The sequence below is a fragment of the Hydra vulgaris genome, chromosome 10 (genome assembly GCF_038396675.1).
Source record: "Hydra vulgaris chromosome 10, alternate assembly HydraT2T_AEP".
NCBI lineage: Eukaryota > Metazoa > Cnidaria > Hydrozoa > Anthoathecata > Hydridae > Hydra > Hydra vulgaris.
In genome coordinates, this window is record NC_088929.1 from 36920001 (window position 1) to 36946183 (window position 26183).

At 27.9% G+C, this 26183-nt stretch overlaps 1 protein-coding gene across 4 annotated transcripts in view; it reads right to left on the minus strand.

Annotated features, from left to right (window-relative positions):
* The window catches only part of LOC100205690 (solute carrier family 13 member 2), a 79511-nt gene that overhangs the window by 45311 nt on the left and 8017 nt on the right, over nt 1-26183 (minus strand). Inside the window, exon 1 of one of the 4 annotated variants that reach the window (XM_065807923.1) lies at nt 15123-15317. The exons of 1 other annotated variant lie outside the window; for it this stretch is intronic. The gene's annotated coding sequence lies outside the window, so the exon portion shown is untranslated. Of the gene's footprint in view, nt 1-533; nt 686-15122; nt 15318-26183 lie in introns of those variants that run through there. 2 more of the 4 variants (XM_065807926.1, XM_065807925.1) reach the window with 2 other exon arrangements.

A 26183-nucleotide genomic window follows, 5' to 3' on the forward strand; every position in this document is an offset into this window, starting at 1 on the left:
TTGTTTCAACTTATTTTATTTTCTTTTTAAGATAAGACAAAAAATACATAATGAATAAAGATTATGAAAATATTAGAATTATAACTATAATTCTGATCAGGGACATGTTGCAAGGTAACATTACAAAAATAATCAGTCGATACACCAAAATTAAAAAAACCTAAATTTTATTTTTTAGAACACACATATTTTTACATTTCTTTTTACAATCACCTCATTGTAAACTATCCTGGCAAACATCATTTAAATTAACATTTTCAGATGTGAACTCAACATCAATCACCTTATTAGAATTACTCAGCTCCACAACACTATTATAATCATTAATATTACTTATGTCAAGATCAACATATCATATTTTTCTGATTTAAACTAAAGGCTTTTTTAGGTCAAATATTTTAAAATAATTTAACTATTGGTTTTAAACCTATTTTACCTCTACCTTATGTTTACTGCATATAAATTTTAGAGCATTATACCACATAGACATTCTTAAAGCTTGATTTGACAACACAAATATTCCTGCTACATACATTTTTCCTTGCATTTCCAAATATTAAATTGAAGTTGCCATTGTTTTTTCTCAACTTGCTTGCCCCTTTTAAGCGTTGTCTTCCTAGATCGCTCAAAACCTTTAAATATTATTTTTCCTCCTTCAAGTGTCGGAAGTTCCAAATAATTTCCTTGTTTACTTTTGGTTAAAAGCATTTTTCAAGCGCTGTTTAGAAAGCTTTACGCATTTTACGAACGTAGTTTACGTTAAGCCAAAACACATTTAACTATATTTTAAAATATGTCTTTGAAATGTCTTTGAATAAAAAAACTGTCTTTGAATAAAGCTTATTTATTAACAACTATTCCGTGCAAATCTATTCTCTTAAAGATCTCTTAAATAATGAGGAACTGTTTGAGTAATGTTACATTTACTAACAAGTAACTTATGCTTGCAAACTATCTATATGAATTACATGTTTAAATAATTTCTTTTATTTGTTATCCATAATTATTTTAAAAATGCAGCACTTATTGTGATGTAAATAATCAAATAATAAGATATTTTTTATTATTATTAATTCAATTTTTCAAATTCAATAATTACGATCGTATTACGATCGTAATTATTGAATTTGATCGTATTATATTCAATATCGCGAAATGTTTTTATGAAATAAGTTTAATTGATTAACATAAATTATGTTCATTAATATCTTTTTAGTAATCTAAATATAAAGTGTTTACATGTTTTTAAAAATAGTTTATTAAACAATTAATAATTAACAATAATTATATTCACGAATAACTATTGCCGCCTCACATAAAATTATTTAATATTAATTTAATATTAAATAAATATTTAAATATTAGAATAAATTTAAATTTAGATATAATAATATATCTATATTATTATATCTTAGATATAAATAGATTATAAATTTACGTACTCCAAGAAATGTCGCTTAAACACTTAAATATTAGAATATTATTTATAATATTTATAAAATTATTTTAAGAAACAGTTAATAACAAATATCTCTTTTGAATACCGAATTTAGATTTGATTGGTAACTATTTTTATAGTTTTTATGTTGCTTTGACAATTTTGCATGCCGTTTTATTTAATTGCAATCGCGAAGATACTCTAATGACGCAACTTCAGACTATAGAAATTTACGTGTAAAACGTACGTAATAACGATACAAAACGTACGTAATAACGATACAAATTAACATGTATTGTGTTTTTCCGTTACGCCTTTTAAACTACTTCAAAATACTCTAACGACGCAAATTAAATTTTAACGATATAATTAAAAGACATTATCAAAAGACAATAATTTAAAAAAAATGCCTCTTATTAGCTCTAAATTCAATTTAATAGAATACCACTGGATTTAAAAAAAAGTTTAAAAACTAGAGGTGTTTAAATATTTACACAGTCCCTTATATTAAAAACACTTATATTACACAGTCCCTTATATTAAAAAAAAAAGCGAAATTATATTTAAAAAAATAAAAAAAGTTTCAAAAATAGTTATTATTTTATGAAAAACACACCTATAAATAAAAAAAATTATAAAGAATCTTGTATAAATGTATTTTTATTTTTTGTTTAAAAACCTCTTTTTTCTTATGCAAAAAAGTCTAAATTAATAATTTTTTTATAAAACAATGTTTTTCAAATTTTTATATTTCACTTCTTTCAATGTTTTTAATATTTTTAAATTTCATTTCTTGAAACTTCTATTCGATTGCAAATGCTATTTTCAAATATGAATAAAATACGTAAATTGTAATAAAAATGAAAGAATTCGTAAGAATGTGTACTAAATTGGGAAAAAAGAACTCCTAAACCCTTTAGTTCATTCTGCTCGAAAATTTCTAGTACTAGACCATTAGCTTGGTTTCTTATATAAAAAAAAGTAAAAATTAAAGTTGCCAGCCGGCATTTGGTCCTAAATAAACGTCTTTTGAACTTGTAAAGACGTGTTTTTAAGGACCAAATGCTTGCTGTGGTGTAACGCATTTGCATGCGTTACCCTTCTCCGTTATGCCACAAAATTTCTGTACACGGCTTGATATCAGGATAGTTTTATATTATTTGATAATTATTTATATAAATTATACAATAGAAAAAACACTTTCAACTGATGTTACCAATAAGTTGCTGAACCATAGCAAATAGTTTTAGATATTAAATTATTTCTGCTGTTGATGAACGTTTAGCATTATTATTAATACATAACCTGCCTTTTAAGAAAATCTTCATTCACTAAACGCTATCCACATAAAATGAAAAATTTACACCTTTCTTTCTGATTAAAATTTTTATTTAAGTTTACTCTAGCCATAATTATCACTAACGGTTTTCCTTTTAAAGTGGTATTTACAACAATGTCGAAATGACTTTTAAAATATAAATTAACTATAAATTAATAATTTAAGTTAACAAATAAACTAATAAATTTCCCTAAATTTTTCACTAAATATTAACTAAAATATCTTAAGGTTCTAATTAAAAACAATTTTAAATAAAAATCATTTATTTTTTTTTATATTATTTAGAATATTCATAATATCTCAAACAATATGAAAAGAATTGATTGAGCTAAAATAGTTATAGAAATTTTAAATTCAGTGTTAAAAATAAAAAAAAGGTATTAAATTAACTTTAAAAATTAAAGTCTTTGGTTTTATTAGCCAACAAAAAAGACACACCTTTAGTTCTCATTATAACAGAAAATAAAAGTATAAAAATTATAAACAAAAAATGTATTTAACAACAACAAGATTAAGCCAAAACAAATAACATATAAATTCCTATAACTAACATTTTATAGTGGAATAAAGAAAGTATTAAAAATAACTGAAACAAATATTCAAAGGTAATCAGAAGAAAAACAAATGTTATGCAGAAACTTATAATTATCCTAGTAAGTATGACAATAATATTACCTATTTTGTAACGCTATGATGTCCTTCAAAAAATATATATATAAATATTTATGTATCCAAAAATATTTTGACTTTTTCAGCAGTCTAGAAATAAAAATTTCTTCAACTCTTAACGATAAAAATTAGACATCTGAACAAAAAAAGCCTAAATTTTTAGCTGCCCAATTTTTTCGATGCCTCTGGAAGCTTCTGGATGCGTCTGGATGCTTCTGAATGTTTCTGGATATTTCTGGATGCTACTGGATGCTTCCAGATGCTTCTTCTGGAAACTTCTGGATACTTCCTTTAATTATTAACTGCCCAATACAAAGGAGCAACATGTAAATATTTTTTTTTTAGATTCCTCACTAAATGTATATGTAATGTAAATTTATGAACAAAATTTAAATTTCATACAATAATCTCTTAGCGCTCAATAATTACGACTATATGAACTTTGAACCCCCTCAATTTAAGGGAATTAAAAAGTCATAATTTTTGAACGCAGAGATTATCGCATGAAATTTAAGTTTATTGATGAATATATATTTAGCTAAAGATAGTAAAAAAATATTTTATCAAGCTGTTGCTCTCTCGTTTGGGGCAGTTGTAGCTAAAAACTTAGGTTTATTTTTTTGTTCTTTCATTATTATGAGAAGGTGTAGCTTAAATTTTAGGACTTATTCTCAAACTTCAAACATGCTATATCTTCCATGGAGAATTTAGAATACCTTTTTTTTCTAGTTTTAGATCTATGCAAATAATCCAGTTGTGTTCAGCTTATCTAATTAACTTAAGCACTATTTTAATTTTATTGAAAGTTTGACGATACACTAAAGAATTCATATGAGGATTTGCTTTAAACCATTAACGAACAGTCAGTTGGATTATAAATGAAAACATCCAACTGCTCAAGTATGGTGACAGAATATAAATTGACTTCAAAAGAAATTAGGTTCTTTTCTTCTGTTGCGAGGATAATAATCATACAATTTGTATTATTTCTTTATTTTTTTGTATTAGTTGTTTTGTTTACGTTATGTCTCGCTTGAATGTTAAAATAAGATTTTTATTTCTTTTCAGTGAAGAAATTTAAGATTTAAAATAAATCAAATTTGAAATAATAGTTTCAAAATATTACTAATTTAGATTACAAATATAAGCATTATAGTTTCAAAAGCAGTGCATAGTATAGTAATGCTTTGTCATTGTCAAATAAGTGCATAACAGCTACACAAACAACAGAATAATTTAGAGTTACGATTTTAACAGAATAAGTTAAAATTACAATTTTAACATAATCAGTTAGAATTACGGTTTAACTAAATAAGATAAATATATATATATATATATATATATATATATATATATATGTATATGTATATATATATATATATATATATATATATATATATATATATATATATATATATATATATATATATATATATATATATATATATATATATATATATATATATACAGTATCGGACAAAACGAGTGCAACCAAATAATGCTAATTTAGTTTCTTTAAATAAAAGTGCTTCATTTTTTCAATTTAGAGAAATATCTATGTAACTGTTTAGAGACAAAGTTCTTCAAGTTTTATTCATCACAAAGTTCATTATTTGTACACGAAAATTAATAAATTAATCAAAAGTAATAAAAAAAGTTGATTTCTTTCTGAACAAAACAAGTGCAACTCGACAAAATGTTGACCAAGCTGTACTTCGCTATCAATATTTCGTGGCGAATCCTTTGTTGTCGATCACAGCCTTGCATCTTCGAAGCATAGATTCGATCAGGTGATCAATGAAACTTTGTAGAATTGCTGCCCAGGCCTTTTTTGATTTTTGGACATATTTCAGGATAATTTCATACATGAAACGGTCCATTATTCCATCGTTTCGATGTATTGGACCTAGACCGTTAGCAGAAAAACACCCCCAGACCATTACATTGCCTCCACCATGCTTCACGGTCTTACGGCCGGAAAACGCCTCAAACGTAAATTGAGGCGTTTTCCGGCCGGTAGACGTACACGACAAATGCCATCGCTCCCAATGATGTTGAACTTCGATTCATCATTGAACAGGACAGTTCGCCATTTCTGCACATTCCAGTCAATATGAGATGTAGCAAACAGGAGTCTTTTCTTCTGGTTTTTTAGTGAAATCAGCGGTTTCTTTGCAGGGCGTCGAGAAAATCATCCGGCTTCAACAGCACGTCGTCTGATTGTTCGGTCCGACACCGGCAGCTCTAATTGCTTTTGTATCTCGACTGATGATATCCAGGGATCCTTCTTGACGGATATGACGATCATAAAATCCTCTCTAGAAGTGGTGGAACGCGGTCTTCCACCTTTGTTATCTGCTGCCAACTTCCCCGTAGAACGATATTTGAAACATAGTCTTGATACGGTCCATTTTTTCACGTGATATTTATCACAAATACTTTTTTGTGACATTCCACTTACGTAATCGCCAATAATTTTCTTTCTTAGTTCCAATCCAAGACTGTCGGGAGCCATTTTTGCACTTGAAGTCATAAAAATAATAAAAATAAATAATCACGCTTCTCAAGGCTTACCGTGTTACATTTACCTTTTGATGATACAATAATGCTCTGTGGAACACAACGTCTTGGTTGGATGTGGGCTGTATTGATGTAATGAAACACTTGTTGTATTTTACTTCTTATATTGATGTTCTTCGATAAAACACTTTGATAAAACTCACTTCGATAAACTGTCTTGATAATACTGACTGATTGACTTCCATATTCTGACTGAATTACATGTCGATTTACATGTCTCTTATATAGTAAAATGAACTTGTGTGAACCTGTTCTGGAAGATTCAAGATGCTTCTTTTCGATGCCTCTGGAAGCTTCTGGATGCGTCTGGATGCTTCTGAATGTTTCTGGATATTTCTGGATGCTACTGGATGCTTCCAGATGCTTCTTCTGGAAACTTCTGGATACTTCCTTTAATTATTAAAAAACTTAAGACCAGACTTAAGAAAGTAAAACAAACCAAAAAAGTTGCACTTGTTTTGTCCGCTGCAAAATGACACTTGTCAACAAAAATCTGCCTGTGTGCTGTCACCTGTCAGCTGATTGCTCATGTCATGGCATGCTATGACTCCAGACTCCGGAACTGTTTCCTGTGGTAGTATAGTTCGTTTCGTTTTTAAGACAAATAAAATTAGGAACACTTTTTAGCATTTTTCGATGTTGGTTGCAAATGTTTTGTCTAATACTGTATATATATATATATATATATATATATATATATATATATATATATATATATATATATATATATATATATATATATATATATATATATATATATATATATATATATATATATAGCCACACTCCTATAACCTAACAAATGTTAAATTATTGATAAAAAACTGGTTTATTAACAGTTTAGTTGCAACCGTTAATGGTTAAAATGAATAAAAGTTAAAATAAATGGCTTTTTCCTATTTTACATGAAAAGATTTAACACACTCATTTATGAACAGCTACCAAAACAAGCTTTTCACTCATTTATGAACAGCCATAAAGTAAATAGAACAAACTTTAAATTATATTTAGTGTTTAAAAATCACATGCTAAATGAGTTGGTTAACAAAAATAATTATTATTTTCATAAAGAAAAAAAATTTGTATGAAGTTATTAAGAAGTTATTAATGCTAATTGTTGGAAAAAATTTCTAGGTACTCTTTCCAAAAAATTTCACAATTGCCTATTCCCATTTTTTTGAATTTTGAAGAAGTTCTTCCATTATTCAAACCACACGCCTAGAATTAATGTTCGTTCTTAAAATGTTTAAAGCACTACCTTTTCTTTCCCGATATCTCTTAAAGTACTTTAAAGCAGCTATGCACTTGATTATAGCATATATAGCTGTATAATTTATCATTATATGGCTGTATAATTTATCATTAAACAATTCTTTGTTAAAAAAGTTTTTTCCAGAGATTTTCAATAAAAGGTTACTGCAGTTTCAATTTCAAAAATCCATGTTGGTTTAAAAAAATAGGTAATAAGAACATGGTGCTCTAGAGTTTCATCTTACATGCTCGAACAAAATTTCTCAAAGTTTGTAATCAAAACGGATTTTTATTTATGATTTGCAAAGCAATTCAAAACAAGTTTTAAAATGAGATCTAGTATATGGTGCTGACAACCCAAGTAACGTGGTTTAGTAATGTTTCTGGTTTCCATTTAATTTTGTATTTTTACAACTATACCATTGAATTTTCCAGTATTCACTGTTGTTACGTTACATATTTTCATTGAAACACATTTCTATGGATTAAAATCACTGGGTAATTTTTTTAAAGAGATTTAAAAATGTCGTTAGATTTGTAACTTTCACATTCAACGATTCCTAAGTAAATATTGATATTCTCTTTTTTTAATCATCATAACTTGATATTCAGTCTTTTTTTTTTTTTTTGTTTTCTATCAAAATATAGGTGAAAATGTTCTTCCTCTAGTATTTTATTATTAATTTTTTTCTGTTTTTCTCTTTGTCTTTTAGTTAATAATTTTCTTGTTTGACTTTTGTTTTAATATCAAAACCTTTTTTGAATAACTTTTCACAGATTTTTGGTGATTTATTTGTACGTAACAAGGCCGTAAACAACTTTTTTTGATGTTTGAGCTAAACAACTTTGAAACATGAAGAAAACTTCATATTTAAGTATGTTCATATATATGAGGAATGAGGATGCTATGCAAAAAATTGCGGTGATTAAAGGCTGGGAACAAAAAAAAATCCAAAACGTTAGCCCCTTAAGACCCAAATAGGAGGGCAAAAAATTAGATTTGTTATTTTTTTTTTTCAGTCTTAAACTTAATCTATATTTATTAACGAATTTCAAATTTGATTCAATAATCTTTTGTTGATCGGCTTTTATGACCTTATAAAGTTTACAGCCCCCTCAATTTGAGGGGGGTGTAAACTTTATAAGATCATAAAAACCGAACAACAACATATAATTGAATCAAATTTGAAATTCTTGGATGAATATAAATTAAGTTTAAGATTAAAAAAAATTACAAATTTAACTTATTGCCCTCCGTTTTGGGGTTTTTGTTGTTCCCAGTCTCAGTTACTACAAGGTTAAATGCTAATTTTGATTCACAAATTTAGCTAATAAAGATTTATGAAAAAATAGAAAAAAAGAAATTTGATTCCTTTTTTTCTAGTTTTTCATAATTCTCTTGTGAATCAAAATCTTATCTACATTTGATGAACTTAAACAGGTAACTGAAAATTATTTACCTTTCTTGTGGAAGTTATAACTTTAGCATTAGAAACTCTAAATTTTGAAGGATGCAATTACACATTTATGTATGAACTGTAACTGTCTTCTAAATAACAGTAAAATACTAAATAACTAACATCTGTAACCAAAATCTTTCATATGTTCATAGTCATATGTCATCATAACCCTGTAAAACAATATATGAACTTTGCGGAGAAAGGTTGGTCAGATCATTCTGTTTTACCTTGTCTGCCTCCATCTTTAAATGAACTTTTAATCCAGCCAGCTTCTTACATGACAGAAAGAATGGTCAGATGCCACATGTTGATGAAAGTACATAAAACGTTGTAAAACTTAAGGTCATTAAAATTCGCCAATTTTTTGCAAATATGAATCACCTGTAAACGAAATGTCAATAAAGTATGAACCATTTGATATAAATAAATATATGAACCAATAAAGTATAAATCACCTAAAGTTCTTCCTTACCATATCATTACTCTATTCTTTGAGTTGGACTCAGGTATTTATTTGTGCTGATTGTCATTATTATTCCCTAAGAGTAATAATTACGACAATTTATAATCCCTCTAGCCATATATTGGCTTTTATCAAACTATATAACCTTGTTTAGCAAGATGGAACTTTCTTAAAACTTTGACTACATGATGCTAAAAAAAATCAATTCTTTTGTTAAAATTATCTTCACACAGCTCTGTAATTGGTCTAAATGGTGAAAAGCTTAGTTCTTGAATAACACGGTTATAGCTGTCAAGTTCTTTAGTATCAGACATACAAACGAGAGCGTTAAATAATGGGAATAGAGTTATAATATCTGTGGCCGTCAATTTATGATAAGTGTAAATATGACATTTTGCAGGAGGAGAGTTTGAAAATTTGATTTGTTGCTTTAAATTGGGTAATTATGAAAAGTAACTTATTTTTCATAAAAATAATTTTTTTTTTTTCTAAACTACAGCAGTAGTTTGACCAAATGAAAGATCTAACGAAATATTACAAAACTGCATACTTATCTCAAAATGACCAATTTTACACTTATCATTAATTGACCAATGGCCACAGATATATTCAAAACAGTTTAGGTATTTGTAATATTATTACGCAAACTTAGTTCAGAGAAAGTTATTACAATCAAAGTTTTTTACAAACTTCTTTTTTCTAGCTAACTTTTTTTTTTTTCAAAAATTTACTTGAAGGACTTATTCTTCTTAATTCATATAAATTTTCTTTTTTTCTTTTTACATTTAAGGATCTTTAAAAAATATGCGATCAAAAAAACATACAAACAAAGTAGAAGAGAGACTCAGAGTAGATTAACTTAATAATGAATCAACGATTGTTTTATAAAGTCATTATGGGAGGTTTACATGTTCAAAAACCAAAAAAGGTTGTTTGAAATATAAAACTCCGTTATAATATGAAGTATAAAAGCCTTTATGTACAATAAAATAACTAAAGTAAGTATTAACTATTATATTTTTTGGAGTATACTGAAAATCTCCGTTATCTATAAAGAATATAGTGAAAATCCCCGTTATCTGTAAAAAGCAATAGAGACAATAAAAAAATTAAAAAAATTCAAATTAAAATTCATTTAGAAAAAAATATTTGTACAATAAAAAATACTTCTTTATTACAATCTTGACGGAATTTTAACTACTTCAGCATATTTAAATTTTTTGCTTGAAAAGTGTTCTATTGTCATATTCCTCGTTTTTAATATTCAGAATACTTGTAACAGGATAACCTCTCTAATTCGAATCTCCTTAATTCGAAAACCTCCATAATTTCTTTAGCTGCCAGCCACCGTGAAATGCGTTTAAGAAAAATCAACTTTCTATAATTCGAAAATCTCTCTAATTCGAACTTTTATTTTTCCCCATAAAATTCGAGTTAGAGAGATTCTATTGTACTAATTTTTGGCAGTTTATAAAGTATTTCAATGGTTTATTTTTAAAGAATAATTTTTGTTCAAATTTTTTAAAATTTATTATAATTTAATTTGTTATTGAATTAAGCTGTTGATGTATTTATATCATACAAAAAAAAAAAAAAAATTAGGTGTTGGTAAATACTGATTTCATATAGGTTCATCAATTGGATGACTCTCATTAATGGTTTTGCATATTCATAGTTATTTTTTATTAATACATTGAAGTTTTTGATTAAGAAATTATTACTGCAAAGTAAAAACAAACAAAACAAATAAAAAGAAAAAAGAGAAGAAAAATAAACCCGAGAAAGATTGCTAAATGATGTATATCAGGAATTGAGAAGACGCAATTTTGTTTGCCGTTTAAACGAGGACATTTTATTTAAGTCTTTTATACTAGTATTTTTCATTTTATTCTATAATATTAAATCATTACAGAAAAATTTGACTCTTTAGAATTTTTCGTATATGAATAATAGTCTTAGTATTTGACCGAGGATTATACTTTTAAGAAAATTTAAACGAAAAAATATTGGAGAAAACGTTTTTTAGTAAGTAAGCTTTACACGCACGGTTTTGTAATCTTTGTAATTTTGTTTTGCGAGTGCTTGTCCATACTAGGGTATGAAAGATGCGAGTGCTTGTCAATATTAGGGTATGAAAGATGACTATGAATAAGGCTAAAGTACAGCATTTTTCGTGATTTAATATCGAGAAAAGATCTTGATTTATATAGCACACCCTAATCCAGAGGATATTTTCGTTTCTATTAGACCTTTATGGTTTTTCAATGATAAATATTAATCAAGTAAAATTTGTATATTTTCTTTAAGTATTTCTTTTTTATTGATAAATAATTTTGGTAACTTTAATGGAAGGTTAACAGCTTGTCTTATTTTATAAAACAAGGGAAAGATGGTTTTTTTACAATATTAAGTTTATTAGCCCTAAACCAGAAGTTAAAACTTAATGTTTTAATTGTAAATAATAATAAACTAATAATTTAATGTTTATGATTTCAAACAGTACCTTTGTATCAGAGTGGTTAAAGAACAGGTTAGTATCGTCAGCATACATAGTAGACAATATTTTAGAAGAAGCTTTATGCATATCATTGGTGTATATTAAAAATAACTATGGCCTTAGGATTGATCCCTGTGGGACACCACCCACTATATCAAGAGATCCTAACCTTTGCTCCATAATATATTATTTTCTGTTACAAAGATAGTTTTTGATCCACTTATAAGTCAGACTAAAAATCCAGTAAAAGGTTAGTTTTGCAAGCAAAATATTATGATCCAAATTATAAAATGCTTTGGGGAGACCTTTATCAAATGAAGCGGATATTTTATTTATAAGTTCAACAATAGCATATTCCGTAGAACAATATTTTTGAAACCCAAATTGATTTTTAAATAAGATTTTATTTATTGTCAAACCGACAAGAAAGACATATGTGGCCCACATGTGGCCATAGTGTTTACCAGTGGAATAAAAGTGTGAAACTATATCCCAGTTGATGATTGATATATATGCTGATGGGCAATGTGGCCCACATGTAGAACACGTAATGCATCCACATAATTATTCCACTTAGTGTGGTATAATTCTTAAATAAATACGTGCTGAATTATATGTGGCTATCATATGGGCCATACATATAAAACACACCTCAATCTCGCCTCATTTTGAATTTTAAATTTTAACTAATTGTAAACTACAATTGCATTGCAATACATTGTAGCATTCTAACTCTAGAATATTCCATGATATCATGTGGTTTACAGTTTTGATAATTTTTAACTCATAGTTGTAAGTATGTTGAGCGGTTTAATATGAATATATTTGAGAACTGTTATTCAAAATAAACCTTCAATAAAATTTGTAAATCTGAGTTACATGTAACGAATAAAAATTTGTTGTTATACTTAACAAGTTATACTAAATTTATACTTATTCTAAACAGAGTTATACTTAACAAAAAAAAGTTGTAATCAGAATTATATTCAACGAAGATAAAAATATCTTAATACGTTGTGTTTGTTACAAGAAAACAACTTTAGATTTTAAAATGGCGAACAATGTAAGCAAGATGTCGTTATTATTTATTTTTTCTCTGGATTTTGTTTATACATGGATTTCATATGAAACTATCTTTAACTACTATTTGAAGACATTGAAAGAATGCTAGATAAAGAATTTAAAGAAAATATTGCGTCTTCATTGCATGATTCATCAGATTAGTTTTGTTTACAGAACTAATACAGAATGAATTTTTAAATTTAATTAAAAGTTGTTGTACGTATATATTTATCTGTGAATAAAATTATAAAAAAAAGCAAAAAGTATGATGTTTTTCCATTTAAAGTTTTTTAACTGATATTCCTATACAAATAGTATAGTAAACATACAGAATGATACTTATTTGTATAGGTATATATATAATTTTTTTTATATTCTATACATATACAAATCTACTGACTTAACTAAATATAAAATTTAAACAAGTCAGAAAATTTGTTTATGTATCTGTTATAGCTTTCTTGTAGGAAAATAATGCGGCCTTCATTCTTATTTAGTGTTGCTTTAATGGGATAAACATTATAGCCACTTATGGAACGCACCAACGCCATCCCATAAAGAAGAGTGGTAAATATATGGCTAACAAATGCTTGCCACACGTGGGCCACATGAAACTTTCACGCAAAAATGAAGTGTGACTTTCGTTCCTATTTAGTCTGGTTTTATTAGAATAAACATTAAAGCCACATATGGAATGCACCAAAGCCAGCCCATAAAGGAGAGTGGTGAATATATGGTTAACATGCAAATGCCATATATGGCCCACATGAAAATTTCTTATTAGGAAAGTAGTTGAAAACTCTATTGTAAATAACCCTTTTAAATATTTTTGAAAATACAGTAAGAAGAGAGTTTGGACGATAGTTAGAGACTGTGGATGTATCATCTTTTTTAAAGATCGGGTGAATCTTAGCTAATTTTAACTTTTCAGAAAAAGAACTATTATTAAAGAAGATGCTATTAAGAAGAATAAAGGTTTTCTAATATTTTATAATTCTTAATATGGTTTTTATGGAATAAAGTTTATTTTATTTTATTCATTTTAAGAGAGTTTATTTGCTTTAAATCGTTCGTAGACTTTCTTTAACTCAAAACTTATAAAAAAATATTCTTACTTAATGTCAATATTTAAAAGAAAAATATTTTTATCGTCGGCAAACATTAAAAAATGGTTGCAACACCATTTAACAAATAAACTTTATGGACTTTATTTTTACTTTTAAACGTTTATCTTTTAGCCTAAAGTTTTCTATTTTAGTTGTCATCGAAATTTTTTTTAAATGATTTTTATTAGATTTTTCTAGGGGTCATCTTTTTTTTAATTTTTTTGGAGGTATATAAATCTTTATTATCTTTATTAGATTTTACTAAAAATAAATAAATAAAAAGTGCGTAATGTGTAATTCAGAATTGCGCAATGTGTAATCCAGAATTCAAAATATCGAGGCCTTAAAACTACTGCTAAAAAGAATAAATGATTGAAATAATTAAATCATAAATAAATAATAAATAATAAATCATAAATAATACATAATAAAATTAAATCGTAATAATAATAATAATAAATAAATAAAAAGTTTAAAACAAAATTATGAGTAGGCTCCAAAAGCGAGTCTAAAACGCTCATATAAAGTCAAAAACCGTTACTTTATAGGAGAAACGAAAAATACATATATATGTATACATATACTTTTTACTTATGCGCTAAATACATGTATATGGATACGTATATTTCTGACATATGTGCTTTTGCGCAGTTATTTGAGAATATAAAAACATATGTGCTTTTGTTCTTTAGTCGACCGACCAGAGATATATCGGTATAAAGGTTTCAACAAAATTTTTTTTATCGCATTGACAATAAAATGACCGTTAAAACCTTTATATTACGTTATTGCATTTTTGCGTTAATTAAAATTTTAACATTAGGGTAGTTTGGCAAACTTTGGGCAGCATCAAGTTTTGTGCAAACAGCTTTTAGCAACAAAAATCCACACCGACTTTAATTTTATCAAGTATTGTTTTATATTTCAAATAAATGCAACTTTTTTTCATCCAGCTCCGGCTTATTCCAGACCGGTAGTCTATATATTTATAATATAAAAGCTGTTTTAAGTCATATAACAGTTTTCCTCATAAAATGAAAAAACTCGAATGTTTTTTAAGCCTTTTTTTCAAAAGAATTTTGTTTAACAACAAGTTTGCTAACTTTTTATGCCTTTTTATACCTTATTTTTTTCTGCTACCATAACAACTTTGTTATCTATTGCATAACAACTTTGTTATCTATTGCATAACAAAATGTAACATTCATATGCAGAAAAAAAAATAAAATTCCAAACAACAATTTTAGCTTAACTTACCGAAAATAGCTTTCTAACTTTGTTATTTGCTTTGCTTGTAAAGAATTCTATAACTTTTTTGTTCATTAGACGTGTTAACGTTTAATATTTTGAATTTTTTATATTGATTTAAGTTAAGATATTTGAAGTTTGTATAAGTATACTTGTTTTTCCTCCTTTCTGACTTGAATATCAATACAAGCAATATCAATCATTTTTACAGCGTTTATTTTTCATGAAATTAATATTGACACAAGACGCTGTGCAAGAAAGTTCAACAACTTCGTAAAATGAGAACGTACCACGTGTCACGTGTCATGAGAACACGTTAAAAATGCTGTTTACTCGATTATAATTCAATAGTTTCAAAAATCTTTTTTAAATGATCTCTTTGAGTGAGCTATAGTTTGCAATATAATTTTTGCAAATGGGGGTTTGCAGGACGTTTATTGTTTGTTAATATCTTTGTTTAGTTTTACTCCTCATGAGGGAAACTAATTACTATTAGCAAGAGTGTAGACAAAATTTTAAAATATCAAAATAGTAATAACAATAAATTGTTTTTTAGTTAAAAAAAGTAGTGTGAGTTTTTACTATTCAAGCAGAGGTGGAAAGTAACAAATTACATTTACTCGCGCCACTGTAATTTCGAAGTTTTTTAGTGTACTTCTACATTTTGATTTATTTTTTAAATCTGTAATTTTATTTTTACTTAAGTATTTTTTGTTTTGCAAGCTTTTAAGTCATATACGTTACTAAGTAACAAAGGGAAATAAAAAAGCAAAGAAAAAATAATTGCGCCTATGAAACTACTTCATTGTCCGCCTAATGAAAGAGACGGCTCAAGCGGGCAAGTATAAAGTCTTCTAACTTTGACCAAAAACCAACTGCTCCTCAAACTTAATAAATTGGGTAAAGATATAAAGAAAAAAATAGACCACATGTTTGATGTTTTGTTATCTGATAATTCATAGGTTGCTATTTAATACTTGACTCAATTTAAATTTAATATTTTGCTGTTAGTTTGACCTTTATGTTTTACAAAAAAATGCTTTAATAAACAGTAAAATGTTTTATTCGATGAACTGGACTAAAATTATCTCTTTCATTTTAATTTTAATGTTTTTGCTTGTACACCCTAATTGGGAATAACCTTCCTTTCATTAAAAACTACTAGATTGAGATTTATTTTTTCTGTTTGTTTGCTTTTAACTTTTTTTAAATTTTAACTCGAATCCTGGACCCCACTCATGCTATTAAATAATTAACTAAGTAACTTTTACTTTGAATACACTTTTAATTAGCTACATTTTACTTTCATTTGAGTAAATTTTTAGAAAAGTAACTTTACTTGTATAAGAGTAAAACATCACTTAAGTAACAGTAATCTTACTTGAGTACAAAATTTTGTTACTATTTTTACCTTTTCATTTTTACGTCTTCAGATTGTAATAAATGACGTTACCCTCGAAAAAAAGTTCAATATAATTTCTGTAAACATTTGAAACATATGATCTATAGAAAATTGAATAGAATTCCAATAGAAACTCAATAGCGATTTTTATAAAAAAAACCTTTTTATAAAATTTGCCATTTATATATTTGAACTTTTTTCTACATATATTTATATTAAAAAATTCACAATCGATAGCAATTTATATAGAAATTAATTGTTATGCTATAGAAGTGTTATTGCAATTTCTAAAGACCATATGCTTCAAAATTTTATTAATACTCTATAGAACTTTATCTTCCTGGGTAGCGCACCGTTGTGTAAAAGTTACTCAAAATTTATTATTGACTTACTTGTGGAATAATAATATATATTCATATAAACAATGAATTATAGGTGCTTGTGGCATTTTTTTGGAAACTTATACAATTTTTATGACTTGTGGGTTTAGTTAGTTAAAATTTATTTTTTATACCTATTCTCGAATCATCATCAATCATAAAATCTAGCTCAATTAAAATATACTCAGAGTTAAAGTTACCTAGTTAATTTCGATTGTAAATATACATATGAAATCCTTAAGATCCTTTAATTTAAGATACAACAATAACAACCAAATATACTTTTTTTTATTTTTGTATCGATATTTACAGCAAATGCATATTTTTCAATTAAATGTAAAAATAAAAACAGAATTTTTGGTCTCATAATCTATTATTAAATGAAAGGACTACAGTTAACAAATTTTTATTAAACTTGAACGGTTTGAAGTACATATTCCATTTAATAAGCTCCTCAGCATTAATTTTTTATTTTCATGGTAACAGATGAATATGGCAAACTTCATTTTTTACTCCGGCAACACAAAAGTTTTTTGGATGAATGAAAAACTTTTATTTTACTTAGCCGGAATTTTTATTTGAATACAATATTTGGTATCATAGGATACCAAATACTGTGCTAACGTTACCTCTAACAAATTACTTTTTGAAAAAGTTCCTTATATTTACTAGCATAGCATTTCACAAAGTACCATCTATTGTATCTTCCTAGCAAACATTGTTGTAGTGGATTTGCAGTGGACCTATATATGCATTTTGAGCGGAAAAATTGGAGTTTTGCTCATCGGTTATTTAGTGGACCATTAATGGCATCCGCAATATGTGACATTATGATTAGTCATTGGCTAGCCATTTTTAGCGGCAGCCAGTAATGGTCCACTAAGCAAATGATAAGCAAAACAACAGTGGACAGCTTAAAATGTCTACATAGGTCCAATAAATTTTCGCTATAGAATGTTTGCTGAAGCCACAACATTTTTTTTAAGTACCAGGTATTAAAGCAGTTACACACAACTAATGTTACATGTGTCAGATTTGTAATTGAAGAACTTACAGTGGGGTGCAAAAAAAAAGCCACACTAATATTTTTTCTTCATTTTAAGTATAAAATGTATAATCAAGCAAAACAAAAAAAATTGGATGTGACAATGAAAAATTTATGACAGAAAAGGTATGTTTATATATAAACTAATATTTACATAAATAAAATCATTAAAAAACGATTAATATGGACACATTTAATATTTTAGAAAACATCTAACGGATGTAGAAATTGGACGAATTATTGAAGCTGCTGACCAAGGAGAGTCTCACAGAAGCATTAGAAAGCGTTTTAAACGAGAAAACTCAACTATTAGTAGATTGGTAAAGAAATATAAACACACTGGTAAAACTGAAAGGTCCGCTGGATCTGGGAGAAAGCCTAAAACTTCAAAAAAAGAAGATTGCTACATTTTAACGCTGTCAAAAAAAATCGTAAAATCACATGTTCTGAGATAAAATAGATTTGAACCTTACTAATATATCTCAAAGTGGACAATATCTCGCAGAATAAAAACATCGGGTGATTTTTTTTCTGGGATCCAAATTAAAAAACCCTTTGTAAGTGAAATCAATCGAAAAAAACGATTAAAGTGGTGCATTGAGCACAAAGATTGGACATGTGAACAATGGTCTAAAGTTATCTGGAGCGACGATTCTCCTTTTGTTTTGTTTTATAATGGTTGATCTCACTGTTGGAAATTAATTGGGGAAAAATTCAACCCCCAAACATGCAAGGCAACAATTAAACATGACACAAAGATTAATGTTTGGGGTTGTTTCAGTGCACACAAAGTTGGAAAACTTTACCGGGTGAAGGGCATCATGTACCACCATATGTATCATAAAATCTTGGTTAATCAGCTTGAACCAAGTATAAAAGAACTTTTTCCTAATAGTGACTACATCTTTCAACACGATAACAATCCTAAACATATAGCACGGTTCAATAAAAGATATCTAGAATCTAAATTGATACCAGTTATGTCTTGGCCAGCGCAGTCTCCTGATTTAAATCCAATAGAAAACCTTTGGTCTATATTGGATAGAAAATTGAAAGATCGTAGAGCCACAAATGAAGATGATTTGTTCTAAATTCTTCTTCTTGGTTGGAATGCTTTGCCAAACGATTTATTAAAAAGACTTGTACATAGTATGCCTTCTAAATGCGCAGAAGCCATAAAAAACAAAGGATGGTCAATTAAGTACTAAAACAGCTGAAACCTAAAAAATACTTTACAAATCTTAATTTCTTTTTATTATATGTAATATACAATGATGTTATAAACATTTTTATCAAAATTGTCCTATATTACTTTTATTATATGAGTCTTACTCGTTTTTTGTTGGTGTTTTTATAAAAAAAATTAGTGTGGCTTTTTTTTTGCACCCCCTGTATGTAAATTTATTTTTTGTCAGAAAGTGGTTTCTTAATTTCTAGTATGGCACAATCAACGTTATCATATAGATAAAAGACGATAAAAGTTTGCTATTAGGGTTTGTAATCCCGAGCTATATTTTCAATCCCGGGATTTCGGGATTACATTTATTTAATCCATGGATTTTTAAATATCTGTTTTTGAAAGATTTTAACATATTATTTAAGAAAAATTTTAATAAAATTATTATTACATTTAAAATATGTTTAAAAAAAACTATTTATTGAATTACAAGAAATTTCTTTGGTTTTTAATATTATACATACTTAATCATTAATTTATGAATGATTCGTTGTTTTTACAGATATAATATTCATATATAATTTTTTTGATTATTTTTAAAATACGTTTTGAGGAAGCAGAGCACATTTAAAGTTTCATCGCCCAGGCAGAGCACATCCAAAGTTTCATCCCCAGATGACTTCTTATTTTTGTTGCAAAAATACCGGCCGCAAATAAAACACGCTTAGATTCAACACTGGTTGGCTTAATAGTCATTAAAAATATATACGCTTTTTGCGAAAAATCACCACGTGTTCCTCTATTTTCAAACAACAGCTTTTTTTCTGAATCTGTTATTCTTTAGCTCTACAGCAAAAGAATAACAGATTCAGATGGAGAGTCAGAAGAATCAGAAACAATTTCAATCAATGCCTTATTTGAAACAGAAAGTTTAAATTCAGATTCAGACTCATAAGCTGTTAATGATGTAGCTGGATTTGAAGCGTCTATTCTTTCGAGTAACTCAACTATTAATTTGCAACATTTTATTGAAGTCGGAACTGTGACTAGCTCTATTTCAGATTCGGACTGAAAGTTGGTTCTACAATTGTGCAGATACTCAAGAATCCCACTTACATCAGTGCATCTTTGTTGCATTCGAGTAACGAGAGATTAATGCAAATTTTAACTTATAACGTTGTTAACATCTTTAAGTTTTTTTAACATAAAAGTTATGGTTTCATTGACTGTAAACAAATCAGCATACCGACGGCAAAGTGCCTCGACTGTTGCTTTTATTGGTACTAGCGCATTAATGAAAGCAGATACAGTTTTAATCTGATTATTAGATAAAGCCAAAGATTCACCTTCAGGTTGACTTATGTCTATTAATGCCTTTTTGTATACAATATTTTAATAATTAGACGCATTGAAGGATTGACAATGGACTGTTCCATCTAGTCTTGGAGTCTTGTATTAGAGTTATTTGCTTCCAAAATTCAGTTTGTTTCTTCCAAAGTTCAGCCGCAACATACTTCTGCAAGATATCGTTTTTTTTTGGTGATTGTTTGAATAATAAAAAGATTTAAGAAAATTAACACAATCCAATTTTAGGGATAGTTAAAGATCCTGTGACTTCGGGATCCCGGGATTCCCAACCCTGTTTGTGATGCAAAAACACGACCACAAGCGCAATCTCTTCTTCAGGCTGGTTTTTGATCAACTTGCAATCCTGAGTATTTACTAAACATATTGCTTGGATTAATAAGGAAATAAACCGTAGTAAGAAACACTTTTAAAACAATAGGCTTATAAATTAAAATAGGTTTACTTAATTTTATTTTGGTTTATTTTGCTGTTTAAGAGTGTAAACAGTGTACACAGATATTACAAAATTAATGGCTGGAGCAAGAAGAAGATATTAATTTGTCTTTCAGAAGAGCCCAGTCCATAAAATACAATATATATTGATAAGTAAAAATGAATATACAATATATATATATATATATATATATATATATATATATATATATATATATATATATATATATATATATATATATATATAAAGTTTAAAACAAGAAATTTATAAAAGTTTGAATATGCTTAAATGATTAAGAATTATAAAGACAACAGTTCTTGAATAAAATTTAACATAATAATAATAAAGATTTAACATAATCAATGAATTGATTTTTAAAATAGTGAAATTTTTGCAACAATTTTTATATGCTTCTGTTGTTAGTTTTTCAAATCAGTGTAAAGTATAAAGTAAAACAGGAAAGAATGAAATAAAGAACACAAAGTAGTAGTTATAAGTATTTGTTCTTTATTATCGAACAAACTTTGAGAACATTTTTTGATCAGCTAAAAAGCTTATCATTAGAATATTTTTTTGTTGACTTGATATAAAAATCTACTAAAATAATTTTTTCTGTGATAATTTGTTAAGTATTTGGTCAAGAAGGGTAAAGCTTTTTATGAATACAGCAGATTTACTTGAGCGAGCATTTAAACTTTTTTTTAATTAGAAGCGTTTCAACAAAGCTTAGCAAATTTGAAAGGATTAAGTTGTTTAGAAGACTTTAGTATAGAGATAGCCAATTACGTGTTGCTATTGATACTGTTAAAAAAGAAATGGTTGTGTATGCAGTGAACTGGGCGTTTGGAATTCCTTTACAGACGCTATGCGAACTACCATGAGGATACAACCCTGCAGGTGAAAATTGATATTAGGTAAAGACATTAAAGATAAGTTAATTAAATGGTAACTAACATTAATCAGATTAGGATAAGCTGTCTCTGTGGTGTAGCTGTTAGATTTTTAAAAAACTTGAAATTTATAATATTAAAAAAATATTTGAATAAAAGTATAATATTACAAAAGTATTTGAACTATAACAATATGATAATGAAATTTACTAAAAACTGTTCTTACCAAAAAGTAAAGTTAAATCAGCCAAACATAATATTTTCTTTATAGACAAATTTTTGCTTACAGGTGGAAGGTTTTAGAATGAAGGAAAGACTCATTCTGTAACGTTCTTAACAGGTTTCCAAAATACTCTAATGTATTCCAATACATTGCATAAGATTCTAAAAAAGTTTCATAAAAATCAAAAAAAAAATATTCATGGCTGTGCGAAATGGGTAACTCATTGACTTCTCACGAATCTAAAAAAGCATAGAATGCACAATCGCTGCATTATACATTAAGAAAATGTACATAAAAATGGCTCCTTTGACATCCAGTTGATAGATTATTTGGAAACATTCTTCCACTTATCAAGAATGTTTTATGAGGTTTTTTTACAATGTACAACAACTCGACTCGATAGGTTATATCTTATATGTACAATGTACATACAAAATTTTTCCCCTCGAGTCAGAAACATTCCTATCTCAACTATTACTACTTATCACGTAGTAAATAAGGCTCCACTGAAAGTTATGAAAAGATAAAATCCTCACAAAAAAGTTGTGTTTTTCTACACTTAACAGATTTCCCTGAAAAAATATCCTGCTGATGTCATTGATGTCAACAACTCAAAATGATTAAAGTTTATTTTATCAAAATGATCAAAGTTTATCAAAGAAAGACAATTTTGACTTTTTAATGGTTCAAACTTATAGAAAAATGTTCTTGATAGCAGAAATTGCTAGGAGGTATTCACAGAGTATACAGAGAAAAACTTCAAGTTTGTGAAGAAACAAAGCGCAAAAAAGAAAGAGCGACAATTAGAGACTTCATCAAGAAACTCAAAATGAAGGAAAAAAATTTTTTAAAAAAAATTATTCACGAGACATTCTTTTAACATCCAAATTGTTTTAAACAACAAAATTTAAATGGTTTATTTAACTCTTAAAAGGAACATTTATGATGGCTCTAAAATTGTTGAACCAGCTAATCAAACTAAAATTTCCAGCAATCAAACAATAATTTTTCTCAGGTCTGTCTTTGAAAGAGCACAAGTCTCAAAGGAAATCGTGCTCTTTCCAAGATAGGATCTCAAAAGAAACTGAGAAAAAAAGAAACATAACAAATCAGGGGGAAATTTTTTACATAAGAAGTTTCGGTTTTTTCAATGGGATGGGAAAACTCTTCCTAAATCTTCACACTTTCAAACAAACTTGCTTTTATTTTTTCAGAAACGCCCAAAACTGGCATCAAAAAAGATTCTTAAAGTTTAAAACTTGAAATTATGAACAGCTAACTCACAAAAAAATGAGTGGATTTGTCTTTTTCAACAGTGGAATGTTAAAAAAAAATGTCAAAACTTGCTGGAATACGACTGCAACAACAAACAATGAATGCATTCAAGGCACTGCAGTTGCCATAGGAAAACACCTTAACTGAAAAATACTCTACTTTGCTTGTAGGCATCATTTCCATGACATCATGATTTAAATAGTATTTGGGTGGTTGATTGGAAAAGATAGGTCACCTAATTTTTAATTGTTCAAATTTGAAAATCACCTTATCAGAAAAATACTCTTGCTTTCAGGTATCATTTCCACGACATCATTTAAAATGGGTGGGAGTTATTGATTGGAAAATATAGGTCAGCTAGTTTTTCATTCGAGTATTCAAATCAATTGAGATAAAATTTACAAGACAAATAGAAGATTTTAGCTTTCAAAAAAAGAAAACCAACTAACTGAACAAGTGACTACATTGAGACTTGCAAAATGACAACAACTTTACTTGGAAAAAAGCCGTCGGATGGATTTGTTTTCTACAAACATTGTGCTTTCCATCAAACCCGCTGGATTCCCATTTCTTCTATACAATGCAAAGATGATTTTAATTATCAGAAACATCAGCTAAACTAATAAACAGATTTTTATTTGCCAAACTTGAGAGATTTGCCCAGTTTGTTTATTATGACGCCAATGCACCAATCAATGAGTTGAATCGGATTAAATGTCTTTTAATTTTCAAGAACCAAAAAAAAAGTACATGTGGATAAAAGACTTCCAGTGGAAGACTTACCTTATTGATGAAATGATACCGCTGACACTCTTCTGCTCAAAACATCATTTAAGACAAAAACTTAAAAAGCATGTCACGCCTGGACTACTAAGAACATCAATGCAAGCAATGAACAGTAGTTTAGCTTTCTTTACTTTACCATTATTTTATAAATTAAAGTCAACTTTTTTTTTTGTTATATTTAATTCAAAACCAGTTTTTACTGTTTAAGGAAACTATTTGAAACTTCAAAACTTTTATAATGGATTTAAAGTATTGAAATCTTTCCAGAAATCTGTTGGTTGGTCATCCATTTAAAATAGATAAAGGGTTGTATTGTGTAAATATTACACAACTAACAAAATTATTTAGTATTTTTAATTTTTATTGAAGCCATCAAGAATAAACAAAGCAGACCTCTAAATAAAAAATTACATGAAAAAAACCTGACAAAAAGAATTATAAAACCAATGAAAATGTCAGACTTCGGGGTAAAAAATGGAAACAAAATTATCTAAAAGTTACAACTTAACTTTTTCTGTGAAATCAAATCACTTTTCATTTGCACATTAAAGGAAAGTATATGAAAAAATCAAATCGTTCTCTTCCCATATGTCTTGTTTAGAAAAAAATGCAATCTTTGTGGCCTTATCTATTGCAAACTCTCTTATTATTTCCTATAGACTAGTGCTTATCTCATCCTCAATGGTCAGTAATGCTAGCCCATTGAGTCGCGCTTGTAACATGGTGGTAATTAAATATGTCTCAATCAATTTCAGCTTGGAGAAATCTCTCCCCTGTAGCAACAGTAACTGGAATTGTCAGTAGAATGCGAACTGCTATACAATGGTAAGGGTATAGCTCTTTCATATTTTTTTTGGTAATATATTGAAGCACTTCAATTGGTAATGTCACATTAACTGGTAGTAAGTTGATAATACTCGAAATTTCCGTAAAAAAATTCTTAGCTGTCAGTATCGCTTCTCCACTTTCTATCCAGTTTTGTTTTCAATACTTCACAACAAGTTTTTAACCCTTTTTTATCAATAGTCCTAATATTAAAAAGGAATCCAAATGTTTCACACAAACGATACAGTTCAGCGAAGCGTTCATCCAACCTATGTATGGCTACTTCTATTGTCTCATTGAAGAAGTTATTTCGTAAATTTTCCACTGGTGTAAACCATCTTTGCTCAGTTGATTTGTAGAGAGATTGTTTTTTAGTCTTTCTCATTCAAGATTGAGGCAGCTCAGTATCAATTTCACAGCTAGCTGCAACTTTCTGAGCTTCAAGTAACAACATGTGAAAATTATTTATAAAAGCACTAAGAGCTACTTTGCAATTATTGATATATTGCATTATTAATTTAAGGACCATTTTTTCAGACTGCAATTACTTGCTTTGAATAATAATCTGCACCAGGAGTTCATACCATATCATAGTCTTTATATTGAAGGCATATGATGATAATTTGTTTGTCAAAGATCTCAGTTCGGCAAAGGCAAAGGGATCACTTGTTGAATCTACTAATTCTTCTAGTGCCTTCAAAATTTTAGGTAAATGGTTCCTAACTTTTACACCTTCTATTCGAGATTCCCAGTGTGTCTCACTCCATTTCTTTATTGTAGCTCAAACACATTGTTCCATGATTGTCCATCTATGTGGTGATGCTGAGAAAAATGCGTTAAAGATATCCAAAAAAACAACTTTGTGGATGCATTGCACTTGCCTGCATCAGAAATAGCTATATTTAATGAATGGACACCATACAAAGAGAAGAAAACCAAAGGGTTCTGTTCCAGAATTCATGCTTGCACTCCTTTAATGCGACCTTTCATGTTGCTTCCATTGTCATATCCTTGTCCTCTGCAGTAATCAATATTTATGTTGTTTTCAGTCAAAAAGGTAGTAGTTATTTTTTTAATTCCTTAACCTGTTTGATCTTCAGCTACCAAGAAGCCCAAAAAACATTCTTTAATTGTTGCAGAACTTTCCGAAGTTTTGACAAAACGTATCACTACAGTTTTTTCTCTTTATGGGCCAAGTCTGGAGTGCAATTCAATATGAGGGCAAAGTATTTTGCCACCTTTAGACAATGAATAATTTCAGTTTAG